The sequence below is a fragment of the Chiloscyllium punctatum genome, chromosome 6 (genome assembly GCF_047496795.1).
Source record: "Chiloscyllium punctatum isolate Juve2018m chromosome 6, sChiPun1.3, whole genome shotgun sequence".
Taxonomy (NCBI): Eukaryota; Metazoa; Chordata; class Chondrichthyes; order Orectolobiformes; family Hemiscylliidae; genus Chiloscyllium; species Chiloscyllium punctatum.
The window spans coordinates 89,164,398-89,180,042 of NC_092744.1; the positions used below are offsets into that span (position 1 = coordinate 89,164,398).

The 15,645-nt window shown below is 44.7% G+C and overlaps 1 protein-coding gene across 7 annotated transcripts in view; it reads right to left on the reverse strand.

The window, feature by feature from the left end:
* cep63 (centrosomal protein 63) overlaps window positions 1-15,645 on the reverse strand; it is a 117,425-nt gene that overhangs the window by 100,560 nt on the left and 1,220 nt on the right. The window lies entirely within an intron of this gene.

Consider the following 15,645-nt stretch of genomic DNA (forward strand, 5'->3'; position numbering starts at 1 on the left):
ACATTAAAATCCCAGAACATTAATGTGCCAGTCCTATCCCTCTCTCTATCAAGTCTCTATAGTAGTTACAACATTCTAGCCAAATGTATGAATCCAAGTTCACCTGTTTTACCTGTCATATTCTTCACATTAAAACAAATATACCACAGCCAACCGTTCTGCTTTGTTTGAACAAAAGAACAAAAAGGAAGTGCAGCACAGGACAGGCCTTTCAGCCCTTCAAGCTTGTGCCGATCATCATGTCCTAACAAACTAACAAAAAACAAAGCTTCTGCCCTTATTCGGTCCGTATTCCTCTGTTCCCTCCCTATTCATGCAGCCATCCAGATGTCTCTGAAATGCTGCCAATGTTCCTGTTTCCACCACATCTTCTCACAGTGCATTCTAGGCTCCTACTACTCTCTGCATGAAAAACCTCCCTCAAACATCTCCCTTAAACTTTCCCCTCTCACTTTGAACCTGTGCTCCCTTGTAATTGAAACCTCAACCCTGGGGGAGAAAAAGCCTCTGACTAACCACCCTTTCTACGCCTCTCATAATTGTGTCTCCTCTTAGCTGCTGTCTTTCCAGTGAAAATAATCCTAGTCTTTTTAATTTTTCCTCATAGCCAATGCCCTCGAGACCAGGCAACATCCTGGTGAATACTCTCTGCACTCTCTCCAAAGCTTCCATGTCCTTCGGATAATGTGGCAACCAAAACTGCACACACAGAACACAGAAAATTAAAGCACAGTACAGGTCCTTCAGTCCATAATGTTCCGCTGACCCATGGAACCAATCTGAAGCCTATCTATCCTCCATTGTTCCATTTTCACCCATATGTTTATCCAATGACCATTTAAACGTCCTTAAAGTTGATGAGTCTACTACTGTTGCAGGAATTGCATTCCACGCCTCTACTACTCTCTGAGTAAAGCGACTACCACGGACACCTTTCTTCTATCTATCACCCCTCAATTTAAAACTATTTCCCCTCGTACAAGCCATCACCATCTGAGGAAAAGGCTCTCCCTGTCCACCCTATCTAACCCTCTGTTTATCTTGTATGTCTCAATTAAGTCACCTCTCAACCTTCTTCTTTCAAACAAAAACAGCCTCAAATCCCTCAGCCTCAGGCAACATCCTAGTACATCTTCTCTGAACCCTCTCCAAAGCTTTCATATCCTTCCTATATTGCGGTGACCAGAACTATAAGCAATACTCCAAGCGCAGCTGCACCAGAGTTTTACAGATGCAGCACGACCTCATGGCTCTGAAACTCAATCCCTCCACTAACAAAAGCTAACACATCACATGCCTTCTTAACAACCCTATCAACTTTCAGAAATCTATGTACATGGACACCGAGATCTCTCTACTCACCGAGATGACCAACAATCTTACCATCTGCATTCCTGTTAATCGTTCCAGAGTGAATCACCTCACACTTTTCCGCATTAAACTCCATTTTCCACCTCTCAGTTCAGCTCTGCAGCTTATCCACGTCCCTCTGTAATCTGCAACATTCCTCAGCATTATCCACAACTCCACCGACCTTAGTGTCATGTGCAAATTTACTAACCTCATCCTTCTCCGCCCTGACCTAGGTTATTTTAAAAAATGACAAATAGCAGTGGACCCAAAACAGATCCCTGAGGTACCCCACTAGTAACTGAACTCCAGGATGAATATTTCCCGTCAGCCACCACCTTCTGTCTTCTTTCAGCTCACCAATTTCTGATCCAAACCGGAAATTACCCTCAATTTCATGCCTCCATCTTTCGTGCAATAGCCTACTATGGGGAACCTTATCAAATGCCTTAATGAAACCCATATACACCACATCAATCGCTTTACCCTCATCCACCTGTTTGGTCACCATCTCAATAAGGTTTGTGAGGCACGACATACCCTTCACAAAATTATGTTGACTATCCCTAATCAACTTATTCCTCTCTAGATGATTATAAACCCTATCTCTCATAACTTTTTCCAACACTTTACCCACAACCAAAGTAAGGTTCACAGGTCTATAATTACCAGGGTTGTCGCTATGCCCCTTCTTGAACAAGGGGACATTTGCTATTCTCCAGTCTTCTGGCACTATTCCTATAGACAAAGACGACACAAGATCAAAGCCAAAGGCTCTGCCATCTCTCCCTAGGATAAATCCCATCCAGCGTAGGGGAATTATCTATTTTTACACTTACCAGGACTGCTAACACTTCCTTCTTGTGAATCTCAATCCCATCTAGTCTAGTAGCCTGTATCTCAGTATTTTCCTTGACAACATTGTCTTTTTCCAGTGTGAATACTGATGAAAAATATTAATTTAGCACTTCCCCTATCTCCTCTGACTCCATGCACAATTTCCCACTCCTATCCTTGATTGGTCCTAATCTTTTTCTAGTCATTATTTTATTCCTGATGACATACCTATCGAAAGCTTTGGGGTTTTCCTTGATCTTATCTGCCAACGTCCCCTCCTGGCTCTTCTTAAACTTTTTTTTAAGATCTTTCCGTTTAACTTGTAACTCTCAAGCGTCCTGAGCCTTCACGTGTCACCTTAACATATGCTCTCTCCTTCCTCTTGACAAGAGATTCAACTTATTTTAGTAAACCACGGCTCCCTCACTCAACCACCTTCTCTTGCCCTGACAGGTATGTACTTATCAAGGACACGGAGTAGCTGTTCCATGAATAAGCTCCATATTTCAATTGTGCCCATCCCTTGCAGTTTCCTCCCCCTCCTATGTATGCTACATCGTGCATGATCGCATCATAATTGCCTTTCCCCCAGCAATAACTCTTGCTGGGGGAAATATACCTATCCCTTTCCATCGCTAAAGTAAACATAACCGAATTGTGGTCACTATCAAAGTGCTCATCTACCTCCAAACCTAATATCTGGCTGGGTTCATTACCCAGTACCAAATCCAATGTGGCCTCGCCCCTTGTTGGCCTGTCTATATACTGTGTCAGGAAACCCTCCTGCACACACTGGACAAAAACTGACCTATCTGAAGTACTCAACCTATAATATTTCCAGTCAATGTTTGTAAAGTTAAAGACCCCATAACAATTACCCTGTTACTCTCGCTCCTATCCAGAATCAACTTTGCTATCCTTCCTCTACACTTTTGGAACTATTCGGAGACCGGTAGAAAACTCCCAACAGTGTGACCTCTCCTTTCCTATTTCTAACCTCAGCCCATACTACCTTAGTAGACAAGTCCTTAAACCATTCTTTATGCCACCTGCTCCTACTGAAACATCTAAATCCCAGAACCTGCAATAACCACTCCTGTCCCTGCTCTATCCATGACTCCGAAATGGTCACAATATTGAAGTCCCACGTACCAACCCATACCTGAAGTTCACCCACCCTATTCCAGATGCCCCTGGTGTTGAAGTAGACACACTTCAGACTAACTTCCTGCTTGCCAGTGAACTCTTGCAACCTTGAAACCTCATTTCTGACCTCAATGCTCTCCTGTATACAGGAACTACAATTTAGGTTCCTATCCCCTGGCTGAATAAGTTAAACCCACTCGAAGAACATTAGCAATATCCCTCCCACCCCCCCCAACCCTTGCACATTGGTACCCCTCTGGTTTAGGTATAGACCACCCTGTTTGTAGAGGTTCCACCTACCCCAGAATGAGCCCCAATTATACAGGTATCCGAATCCCTCCCTCCTGCACCATCCATGTAGCTACGTGTTCAAATCCTCTCTCCCTATTTTTCGCCTCATTAACACATGGCATGGGCAACAAACCAGAGATCACAACTCTGTTTGTTTAAGCTCCAAGCTTCCACCCCAGCCCCCTGAATTCCTGCCTTACATCCCCATCCCTGTGTCATTGGTGCCTATGTGGACCATGACTTGGGGCCGCTCCACCTCTCCCTCAAGGATCCTGGAAACACAATCAGAGACATCACAATCCCTGGCACCTGGGTGGCAACACACCAAGCATGAGTCTCTCCCGTTACCACAGAACCTCCTATCTGTCCCCCTAACCATGGAGTCCCCAATGACTAACGCTCTGCTCCTCTCCCCCTTCCCTTCTGAGTAACAAGGACAGAGACCTGCACCCCATGGCTTACCCCTGGTAAGTAGTCTCCCCCAATAGTATCCGAAACAGTATACTTGTTATTGTGGGGAACTGCAACAGGGGTTCCCTGCACTGCCTACCGGTTCCCTTTCTGTCCCCTGCTTCTTTCTTGCACCTGAGGTGTGACTACCTCCCTGTAACTCCTCTCAGTAACCCCCTCTGCCTCCCGAATGATCCAAAGTTCATCCAGCTCCAGCTCCTGTTCTCTAATGTGGTTTTCAAGGAGCTGGAGTTGGGTGCACTTCTTACAGATGAAGTCAGCAGGGACACCAATGGTGACCCTTACCTCCCACATTCTGCGGGAGGAACATTCAACTGCCCTAACTGCCATTCCCACTGTTCGAAATTCCCAAAGAGACTGTTGAAAAATAAAGAATAAAAACAAAATTACCTTACCAATCCAGCGCACAGAACCTTTTGTTTTGGTTAGAGGAGGAGGATGTTTGGGAAACACTACCTAAGTAGTGTTTCAGGTCACGCAACCATCCGAGTAGATCACTTCACTTACTCAGCAGTCTAGTGTCTGCTCTGCCTATTCACAAGGTAAGTGTTTAAATCAGTGATTCATCTTCCCGATAGCCCTCTGGTTGACACTCCTGCAGTTCCTGATGCTGAAACAAAAATGGAGGGCCCCAACGCTCAAGGTAAGTGTTTAAATCAGTGACTCACCTTCCCATCAGCCCGCTGGTTGACACTCCCACTCTTCCTGCTGCTGAAAATCAATGTTCCTCACAATACTCCAAATGCGGCTACCAAGGGTTTTATATAGCTGCAACGTGGTTTGCCAACCCATGTACTCCATGCCCCAGCTAATGAAGGCAAATGTGCCATGTGCTTTCTTAATCACCTTGACCATCTGTGTTGCCATTTTTAGGGAACTGTGGACCTGCATGCCCAGATCCATCAGTATGTTAATGCTCCTAAAGGTTTGTTCTTTCTTAGTCTTACTGACCTTAGCCTCTACCTCCTCCTCAGTCATTTTACTTGCTGATCTACTGCTGATTCCTGGCCCCCTGCCACACAGGTTTAAATCTTCCTGAGTGGTACTAATGCCTTCCTCATTACATCCTACATATTAACCTTTTGTGATTCATGCAGTAAAATACCTGTGTTCCTCTGTACTGCCCTGCTTCCACGCTTGTAGGGATTCTAATCCTAAAACAAATTCTGCAATTTCTACTTATTTAAATAATGTGCTGTTTTTCTATTTTCCCGCTAAAGTGAACAGTTTACATTTTTCCACATTATACTCAATCTACCAAGTTTTTAACCATTTAACCGCGCTTAACCCTTTGTCGCCTTTTTACAACTTATTTTCCTATCTCTCTCTTTGCACCTTCAGCAAATTTAGAAACCATGCCTTCAGTCGCTTCATCCAAATACAGATAAATTACAAATACAATGGAACCTCGAATATCAATTACCCAAAAATCGGATTATCCAAAGGAGATGTCGAGATCCCAACAGAAACATTACATCAAAGACATGGTTCCAACACTGATTGCGTCTTTTGTTTACAGTGATTAAAAGTGCACTCAATGCTGCCAAGAACAGCCCTGAACTGATGGGAGCGCAGGCACGGTCTCTAAATGGCTGACCTCCCACCTCTCCTCCCTCTCCCTAAATACTTTCCCTGGATTCTACACAGGCATGTACCCTAATAATCTCTCTAACATTGTCCTGTACAGGGCAAAGGTGGAACCAGTCAAAATGTTGCAGTAAAAGGGTGTGTGTGTGTGTGTGTGTGTGTGTGCGCGTGCATGCGCGCGCATTTGGAGACTCACCCCTCAAAAGGCAGCAGCAGTCTTGTTGTTGGGTGTCCAGTCCAGCTGCCCCACAGAGGGGAACAGGGATGGACAGGAGGGGGTGCACAGGGGGTAGGGGTGGGACAGTCTTCAACAGGGATGGGGTTGGGGGGTGGGCAGGGGGGGGCAGTGTTTGATGGGGTGGGACACGGGATTGGGGGCAGTGTTAGATGAGGTTGGGGGCTGGTGAGGGGCAGTGTTGGATGGGGTTGGGAGTGTGGGAGTGGCAGATGGGTCAGGCAGGGTCAGTGTTGGACGGTGTTGTGGAAGGGGCGGGGGCTCACGCGCGGTGTGCTGCTGCCTAGTCTGAACCGAGAGCACACTTCACAGAAAAACTCTGAACCCCAGAGGAAAGGCATTGAATCGATTAACCGAATAACCAATTATCCAAATGAAATAGTGCCCACCCGTCTCATTCGGATAATCGCAGTTCCTCTGTAGTTGAAGTTGTAACCTCTAGCATCTAGAAGGACAAGGACAGCAGGTAGAGATTCATAGAGTCATAGAGCATGGAAACACACTCTTCAGCCAATGCTAAACACAATCCTAGATTAAACTCGTCCCATCTGCCTGCATTAGCCCCATATCCCTCCAAACATTTCTTATTCGTAGATTTAGATAAGTGTCTTTTAAACATAGATACATGGGAGCATTACCACCAGCACACTTTTCCTCCATATTACAGTCCATCTTGACTAGGAAATATATTTCTGTTTCTTCACTGTCACTGTGTCAAATCCTGGAACCTCCTCCATAACATTACTGTGGGTGAAAAAACACTTACAAGGACGACACAGATTCAGGAAGGTGGTTCGCCACCACTTTCTCAAGGGCAATTAGAGATGAGCACCAAATGCTGGCTTTGTCAATGACACTGACTCTACAATAGGAAACTTTTAAAAACTAATCACCATGTTCTGATTCACTTACTACTTTTTTATTCTTTTCAACTTGGGTAACATCTTGCACAAAGGGTGTTGGGACCATCATAGTCAGGCTTGATTCTTCATTTAATCTTTAACTGCTACTCAATCTAGAATCCCGACACTGTGGAAACAGGCCATTTGGCCCAACAAATCCACACCCACACATCAAAGAGTATCCCACCCATTCGCATTCCCCTACCCTATTACCCTACATTTCCCTTGACTAATGCACCTAACCTACACATCCCTGAACACAATGGGTAATTTAGCATGGCCAATTCATCTAACCTGCACATCTTTGGACCGTGGGGAGAAACGCACGCAGACACAGAGCGAATGAGCAAACTGCACACAGTCATCCGAGGCTGGAATCAAACCTGGGTCCCTCGTGCAGTGAGGCAGCAGTATTAACCACTGAGCCACCATGCTGTCTGCTGTACCTGGAGTTAGTATGACAAGGTTCTTTTATCAATACACAAAAAAAAGACATAACATTTTTCCACATCCATTCAAACGCCTCAACGTCAGATCCAGCACATGTGTATACGACTGGCATTTTCCAATGACTATTGCCTCTCACCATGCCACTAAACAACTGGACAATTATGAAATGCCATACTTTCATCACTTCAGCATAATCAATACATCGTGTTATACGGGGCTGAATATTAACCGCACTTTAAAATGCACACAAGAAAACACATCAAGGACATCAATTAAGTTAAATGTAGACTCAGAAAGATGCAGATGTTTTGCATCACAACTGGTGTGCGTAAATTTCTGTATTTTCTTTACCTCAATACCTACTGACGAGGTTATTCATTCAACCATCCCACTGTGTACTCGATGAGATAAAGAACGAAACAAAGGGTAAAGCAGTATTGCACATAGAATGCAAGCACAGAGTAAAAAGAAAGAAAGGAAGCAAAGGAAAGTCACAAAAATAATGAAAAAAATCATTTGAGTTAAATGGTTCGAAAAGTGAAGTTATACATTCAGCTTAATGGTCACAATCAGCTTTGTTTGAATTTCATCGACATCACACTACCTCATGCCTTCAGTATACTGTACTGAAGTCAGAAGGAAATTCAAACGGTATTTTGTAATTTAAAAAACTAGAGATCTCCAGATTGGTGCGGAATTCCATGTAATAGGAGGAGTCACAATCTACAGAATTCTTCAGAGACTGAGGTTGGAGGAGTGCCAGGGGAAGCAAAAAGAATGAACCTAGCTCAGCCTGCTACCCCTTATTCTAGCCTTCGCAGCCAGCAGTTTGCTCCCAATTCTCAACATGGCACAATTCTCCAATCATTGGGTGCAGTTTACCCAGCCCCTCACTGCCCCAATTTCAAAAGGCAGTTCAATCAATCCCTCACATCCCCTGATCCCAAGCTGCAGGTTAATCCCCGTCGATCCCTCCCTGCAGCTTAATCAGCCCCTCATTCTGGCCCAGGAGGCACCCACCCACTCCCAGAGGCAGCATAATCACCCCTTCATTCTCAGATCATGGGGTACAGCTTATCATTGTGTCATTCCTCCAAATCTAGGGTACAGCCAAATACCGTGTAATTTCCCAAATCCTCGAGTACAGTTAATCACCTCCTCACTCCCCCTGATCGCAGGGTACAGTTAATAACTGGGGAGAAAGTGAGCACTGCAGAAGAGCTTATGCTCGAAATGTTGAGTTTCCTGCTCCTCGGATACTGCCTGGCTGGCTGCGCTTTTCCAGCACCACACTTGTTGACTCTGCACCTAATTTCCCTACCCCCACATTTCCCCTGATCCCAGGGTACAGCTAATCACCCCCACATTTCCCCTGATCCCAGGGTACAGCTAATCACCCCCTCGCTCCCCTGGATCCCAGGGTACAGCTAATCACCCCCTCGCTCCCCTGGATCCCAGGGTACAGCTAATCACCCCCTCGCTCCCCTGGATCCCAGGGTACAGCTAATCACCCCCTCGCTCCCCTGGATCCCAGGGTACAGCTAATCACCCCCTCGCTCCCCTGGATCCCAGGGTACAGCTAATCACCCCCTCGCTCCCCTGGATCCCAGGGTACAGCTAATCACCCCCTCGCTCCCCTGGATCCCAGGGTACAGCTAATCACCCCCTCGCTCCCCTGGATCCCAGGGTACAGCTAATCACCCCCTCGCTCCCCTGGATCCCAGGGTACAGCTAATCACCCCCTCACTCCCCTGGATCCCAGGGTACAACTAATCACCCCCTCGCTCCCCTGGATCCCAGGGTACAGCTAATCACCCCCTCGCTCCCCTGGATCCCAGGGTACAGCTAATCACCCCCTCACTCCCCTGATCCCAGGGTACAGCTAATCACCCCCTCGCTCCCCTGGATCCCAGGGTACAGCTAATCACCCCCTCACTCCCCTGGATCCCAGGGTACAGCTAATCACCCCCTCACTCCCCTGATCCCAGGGTACAGCTAGTCACCCCCTCACTCTCCCTAATCCTGGGATGCAGATAACCACCTCTTCATTCCTCCTGATCCTGGGGTACAGCTAATCACTCCATTGCGACCTTATTAGGAATGTGCACATGACTCTAACATAACATTAAAGGGCTCATGGCACCATCATTGTCCCCACAAATCTTGACAGGTTGGTGGTCAGGCTTTGCTGACATGTTGAGACTCAAACTGTCTTTGTAACCATTGAGACGCACAATCTTCCCTTAACTGTTCTACTTCTGCAGACATTTGGATTCACTGCATTTGGCCCTGACCTTGCTGTTGTGGATGGCCATACCAGGAGAAATAAGATCACTGAGACAGAAACTGCCGAAGAAACTCAGCAGATACTGCCAGATCTGATTAGTTTCTTTAGCAATTTCTGTTTCTGTTTCAGATTTCCAGCATTCCACATTTGTTTATTTTTCTTTCGAGACCACAAATACATTACTTAAAGAATTGCTGGAGTGAACATATTTTTCCATCATATTAAAATCTATTCAGCCATCTGAATTTTAGGATAGTGTGACATAAGCAGCATTGGTGAAGTGTAGCATCAGTAAACCCCCAATAAAATGGCAGTCAATGTAGATAAGGGGAAAAAACTCTCCCCTGGTTGATGTCACACTTAGCATAAGGATTGTGGCTGCTGGCATTTAATCATTTGAACTCCAGAACATCTCTGCAGGAATTCCTCAGGGTAATATTCTTCACCCAACCATCTTCAGCTGCTGCATCAATGAACTTCCACCCATCTTACAATCAGAAATACAATGTTTAGCACTATTCACTCAACTCCTCAACACCCGTGGCCCAACATTTCAACTCCCCCTCCCACTCTGCCGAGGACATGGAGGTCCTGGGCCTCCTTCACCGCCGCTCCCTCACCACCAGACGCCTGGAGGAAGAACACCTCATCTTCCGCCTCGGAACACTTCAACCCCAGGGCATCAATGTGGACTTCAACAGCTTCCTCATTTCCCCTTCCCCCACCTCATCCTAGTTTCAAACTTCCAGCTCAGTTACTGCCTCCTTGACTTGTCCGACCTGCCTATCTTCTTTTCCACCTATCCACTCCACCCTCTCCTCCTTGACCTATCACCTTCATCTCCTCCCCCACTCACCCATTGTACTCTATGCTACTCTCTCCCCACCCCCAGCCTCCTCTAGCTTATCTCTCCATGCTTCAGGCTCACTGCCTTTATTCCTGATGAAGGGCTTTTGCCCGAAACGTTGATTTCGCTGCTCGTTGGATGCTGCCTGAACTGCTGTGCTCTTCCAGCACCACTAATCCAGTATTTGATTTTCAGCATCTGCAGTCATTGTTTTTACCTACAATACTGAAGTACAGTCAATTCTGCTAGAATGTGTGTTTCTTCAAAGTGAAATGGTTTTAACGCAATTGAAGAATTTAGACCATTATTTGTAGAATGCAAACTTTCCTTACCTGTATTACCCATAGTGAGATTCTGGCCCCATTAGTTTAGATCATGGCTATTGCGTGATTTTCTTATAACGCAAGATCGCACGAGAAAGGAACTACCACGTTATATCAGAACCGACTACAATCTGTGTCCAAAATGTAGCTAGATCTGAACACCATTCAGGTTTATGTGACAAGTGACATGAATGCCACGCACACAAGTGCCAGACAATGACCAGCTCTAACAATACAGAATCTAACCTTTGCCCTTTGACATTCAAAGACATATCCACCACCAATTCCCCACTACTAACATCCTGGAAGTTACCATTCACCAGGACCTGAACTGGACTAATTATATAAATACTATGCCAACAACAGCAAGAACTAGAGTTATGCAGCAAGCAACTGTATCCTAACTACCAAAAACCTGCCCACTATATACATGTCAGGAGTGTGATAGAATACTCCCCATTTGCCTGAATGAGTACAATTCCAATGATATAAGAAGCTTGATAGCATCCACAATACAATAGCCCCTTGATTGGCACCACATCCATAAACATCTATTCCCTCCATCATTGACACTCAAGGCAACACTGTGCACCATCTTCAAAATGCACTGCAGAAATTTACCAAAGTTACTTGGATAACACTTTCCAAACCCATGATCACTTCCATCCAGAAGGACAATGGCAATGGAACACCACAACCTGTATGATATTCACACAAATTGGCATAGGATGCCAGGATAAATGTGGCAAATTTAACTTGACAAGCTGCAACCGATGCTCGGACATTTTTTGTTGCTGATTTATTTCAATGAGTTGGATGATTGTATTGGATGCAAACCTGCCAATTAGTCAAAGGTTGCTGACAAAACAAGTTGTTAAGGAGGGACACAGAGTCTCCTGTGAGATACAGTTGAACTATTTTGCAAACGGTAGTACAATGTGAGATTGTTCACTTTGGCAGGAAGAATGAAAAGACAGAATATTATTTAAATTGAGAGAGACTGCAAAATTCTGAGGTACAGAAGGATTTGGTGCCCTTTTACATAAGTCAAAACAAGTTAGCATGCAATCAAAGAAAGTAATTAGGAAGGCATTGTATACTGCTTTTTATTATAATGGAACAGAGTATAAAAGATGAGATGCCTGTTTACAGGACATTGGCAAGACCACACCTAGAATACAGAGTACAATTTTGGTCTCCTTACAGGACGTGCCCTACACCTGCAGTGGAATTCAAAGAAGAATTGGCATCACCTAAAAATATTATGCCTTATGGAAGGTGTTGTGATGCCTTTTGGGAGGTCTAATAAAGGAATGAATGGCATATCCTGCAGGAGTACTGAGGAATAAAGGGACCTTGGTGTACAAGTACATAGATTCCTGAAGGTGTCAGCAGAGTGTAGACAGGATGATGAAAGCAGCATACAGGATTGCCTTCATTAGACAGGATGTAAAATATCAGGACAAGGAAGCTTTTTTTTGTTCTAACATTGGTTAGACCACAGATGGAATACTGTGTACAATTTGGATTGCCATGCTATCGAAGGATATGATTGCACCGGAGAGGGTCCAGAGGATGTTACCTGTGTTGGAAAGTCTCACTTATGAAGAGACTGGATAAACTAGATTTGTTTTCCTTGGAGCAGAAAAGAGTTGGGGGTGGTCTGATTTAGCTTTACAAAATTATGACAGATGTACACATGAGAATCTTTTTCTTGTGGCAGACATGTCTAAGACATGGCATGGTGTAAGGTGAGGAGTAAATAATTTAGAGAAGATCTGGAGAAACTTTTTTGGAGAAATATGAAACATGCTACCCGAGAAGGTGGTGAAGGCAGTTAGTTGCATAATATTTAACATAATATTTAAGAAGCATCTAGATGAGCACTTAAAATGCCAGGGCATAGAAGGATATAGACTAACTGCAATAAATGGGATTAATGTAGTTTGGTCAGTACAGACATGGTAGGCCAAATGGCCTGTTCCTATGGTGCATGACTTCACTCATACTGTTTATTGTCCACAGGTGCAGCCAGATGCATTGCCCATTTTCATCACCTTCTAGTTTTCACTCCAAGATGAATTAAAGCTTGGGCCTATGTTTCATGTTTACAAGAATGAGATGTGACTAAAACTTATAGGACACATGCCAGATTACAGCTTGAAGGAAAAATGTAATGGAATTGGACACAGTCCAAAGTAGGTTCACTAGGCTGATACTGGGTATGGAGGGATTGGTTTATAAGGAGAGCTGGAGCAGATTGGGCCTGTACTTTTTGGAATATAAAGGAATGAGAGGCAACTGTATTGAAATATTCAAGATTCCTGCAAACTTATATACAGGAACTTACTCAAACAGTGAAGCAGGCAAACAAGAAAGGGCATGAATTGAACTTAGCAAATATGGTTAAAGGGAATTCCAAGGTATTCCACACTTACATTAAAAACAACAGCATAGCAACAGAGAAGGTAAAGCCACTCAAGGATAAAGGAGGGAACTTGTGCTTGAAGGCAGAGGACATGGATGAGATCCTAAATCATAGCATCCCCACTGTGGGGAAAAAGGCCATTTTGCTCAACAAGTCCGCACCAAACCTCCAAAGAGCATCCCATCCAGACCTTTCCCCCTACCCCTACCCTATCCCTGTAATCCTGCATTTCCCATGGCTAATGCACCTAACCTACACAACCCTGAACACTATGGGCAATTTAGCATGACCAATCCACCTAAATAAATACTTTGTGTTGGTATTCACCCAGGAGGAGGATATGGAGGATAGTGAAGTTAGTGTGCAGTATGCTAATGTAGTCAGGCATTTTGAGATCCAGAAAGAAGTGGTTAGAGACAGAAATGGTGTTAGGTGTCTTCAAGGCTATTAAGATGGATAAGTCCCCAGAACCTGCTGGGATCGATCCCAGGTTACTGAGAGAGGCAAAAGAGGAGATTTGTGGAGCCTTGACCAAGATCTTTGTATCCTCACTAGCCACTGGAGAGGTCACAGAGGACTGGTAAAACTGATGTTGTTCCTCTGTTCAAGAAGGGAAATAGGGATAATTAAGGAAATCATAGATCGGTAAGTTTCATATTGGTGGTTGGGAAGCTATTGCAGAGAAATCTTAAGGATAGGATTTATGCTCATTTGGAAAAGCAGAAGCAGGCCATTCAGCCCATCAAGTCCACATCAACCCTCCGAAGAGCATTCCACTCAGACCCAGCCCTAGCCCTATAACCATGCCTTTCCTGTAGTTAATCCACCTAATTTACAGATGCCTGGACACTGTGGGCAATTTATCATGGCCAATCCACCTAACCTGCACATTGGACTGTGGGAGGAAACCGACGTGGACATGAGGAGAATGTGAAAACTCCACACAGACAGTCGCCTTAGGGTGAAATTAAATCCTGGGACCCTGGTGCTGTGAGGCAGCAGTGCAAACCACTCAAGCACCATGTCATCTCCTACAGAAAGTGGAATCCAAAGCTCCTTCATGGTAGGCTCATCCAAAAAGATTATGATGCATGGGATGCAAGTGACTTGGCTGCTTGGATTCCAAATTGGCTTGCCCATACAAAGCAGAGGGTAGGATGTTTTTCAGGCTGGAGGTCTGTGATTGTTGTTGGTTGACAGGGATATTTGGAGTATTGTGCGAAATTTTGAGCCCCACTTCTCAGGAAGGTCTTACTGGCCCTGGACCGTGTTCTGAGGAGCTTCGTGAGAATGGTCCCAGGAATGAAAAGTTTATAATATGAGAAATGTTTAAGGACTCTAGGTTTATATTCAATGCAGTTTAGAAGGATGGGGGGGGGATTTAATTGAAACATACAGAATACTGAATAGCCTGGACAGAGTAGATGTTTCCATTGGTAGGAGAGATAAGGACACGCGGGCATAGCCTTAGAGTAAAGGGAAGACCTTTTAAAATGGAGAAAAGAGAAACTTCATCAGCCAGAGTGGTGAAGCGAAAGAATTCATTGCCACAGAGGCTGTGGAGGCCAGGTCATTGAGTATATTTAAGACTGAGATACATAGGTTATTGAGTATCAAGGGAATCAAGGGTTAAAGGTAGAAAGCAGAATTGGGTTGAAAAACTTATCAGCAATGATTGAATGGTGGAGCCGACTCAATGGGCTGAATGGTCTAATTTCTGCTCCTTTGTCTTATTGATCAGTACCGGGACCTCTAATGTATAGATATATGACTAAGATGAAAATGTAAATGGGTGGGTTAATGAGTTTGTCGACAACACACAGATTGGCAGAGTTGTGAATAGTGTAGAAGGTTATCAAAGGTTACAGCCAGATATAGATCAGTTGCGGATATGGGCAGAGAAACAGAAAGATGGAGTTTAATGCGGGTAAGTGTGAGGTGCTGCACTTTGGGAAATCAAATGTTGAGGAAAAATATACAGTTAATGACAGGACCCTGAACAGCATTAATGTACAGAGGGATCTTGGGGTTCAAGTCCAAGCTCTTTGAAAGTGGCCATGCAAGTAAATAGGGTGGTAAAGACAGCATATGGCATTCTTGCCTTTATTGGTCAGGGAATTGAGTACAAGAGTCAGGATGTCATGTTATAGCTTTATAAGATTTTGGTTAGACTACACTAACAGTCTTGTGTTCAATTTTGGTTGCCACTTTACAGGAAGGTTGTGGAAGCTTTGGAGAGGACGCAGATTGTGGTTTACCAGGACTCTGCCTGGATTACCAGGTATGCTTTATAAGGAGAGGCTAGAAAAACTTGGGTTGTTTTCTCCAGAGTGGCAGAGGCTGAAGGGAGACTTGATCAAAGTCTAGTAAATTATGAGATGCATAGATAAGGTTGACGGTCAGAATTGTTTTTCCACAGTGTCCCAGTATCTAATACTGGGGGCATGCATTTAGGGGGGGGGGGCAAGTTCAAAAGAGGTGTGAGGGAATG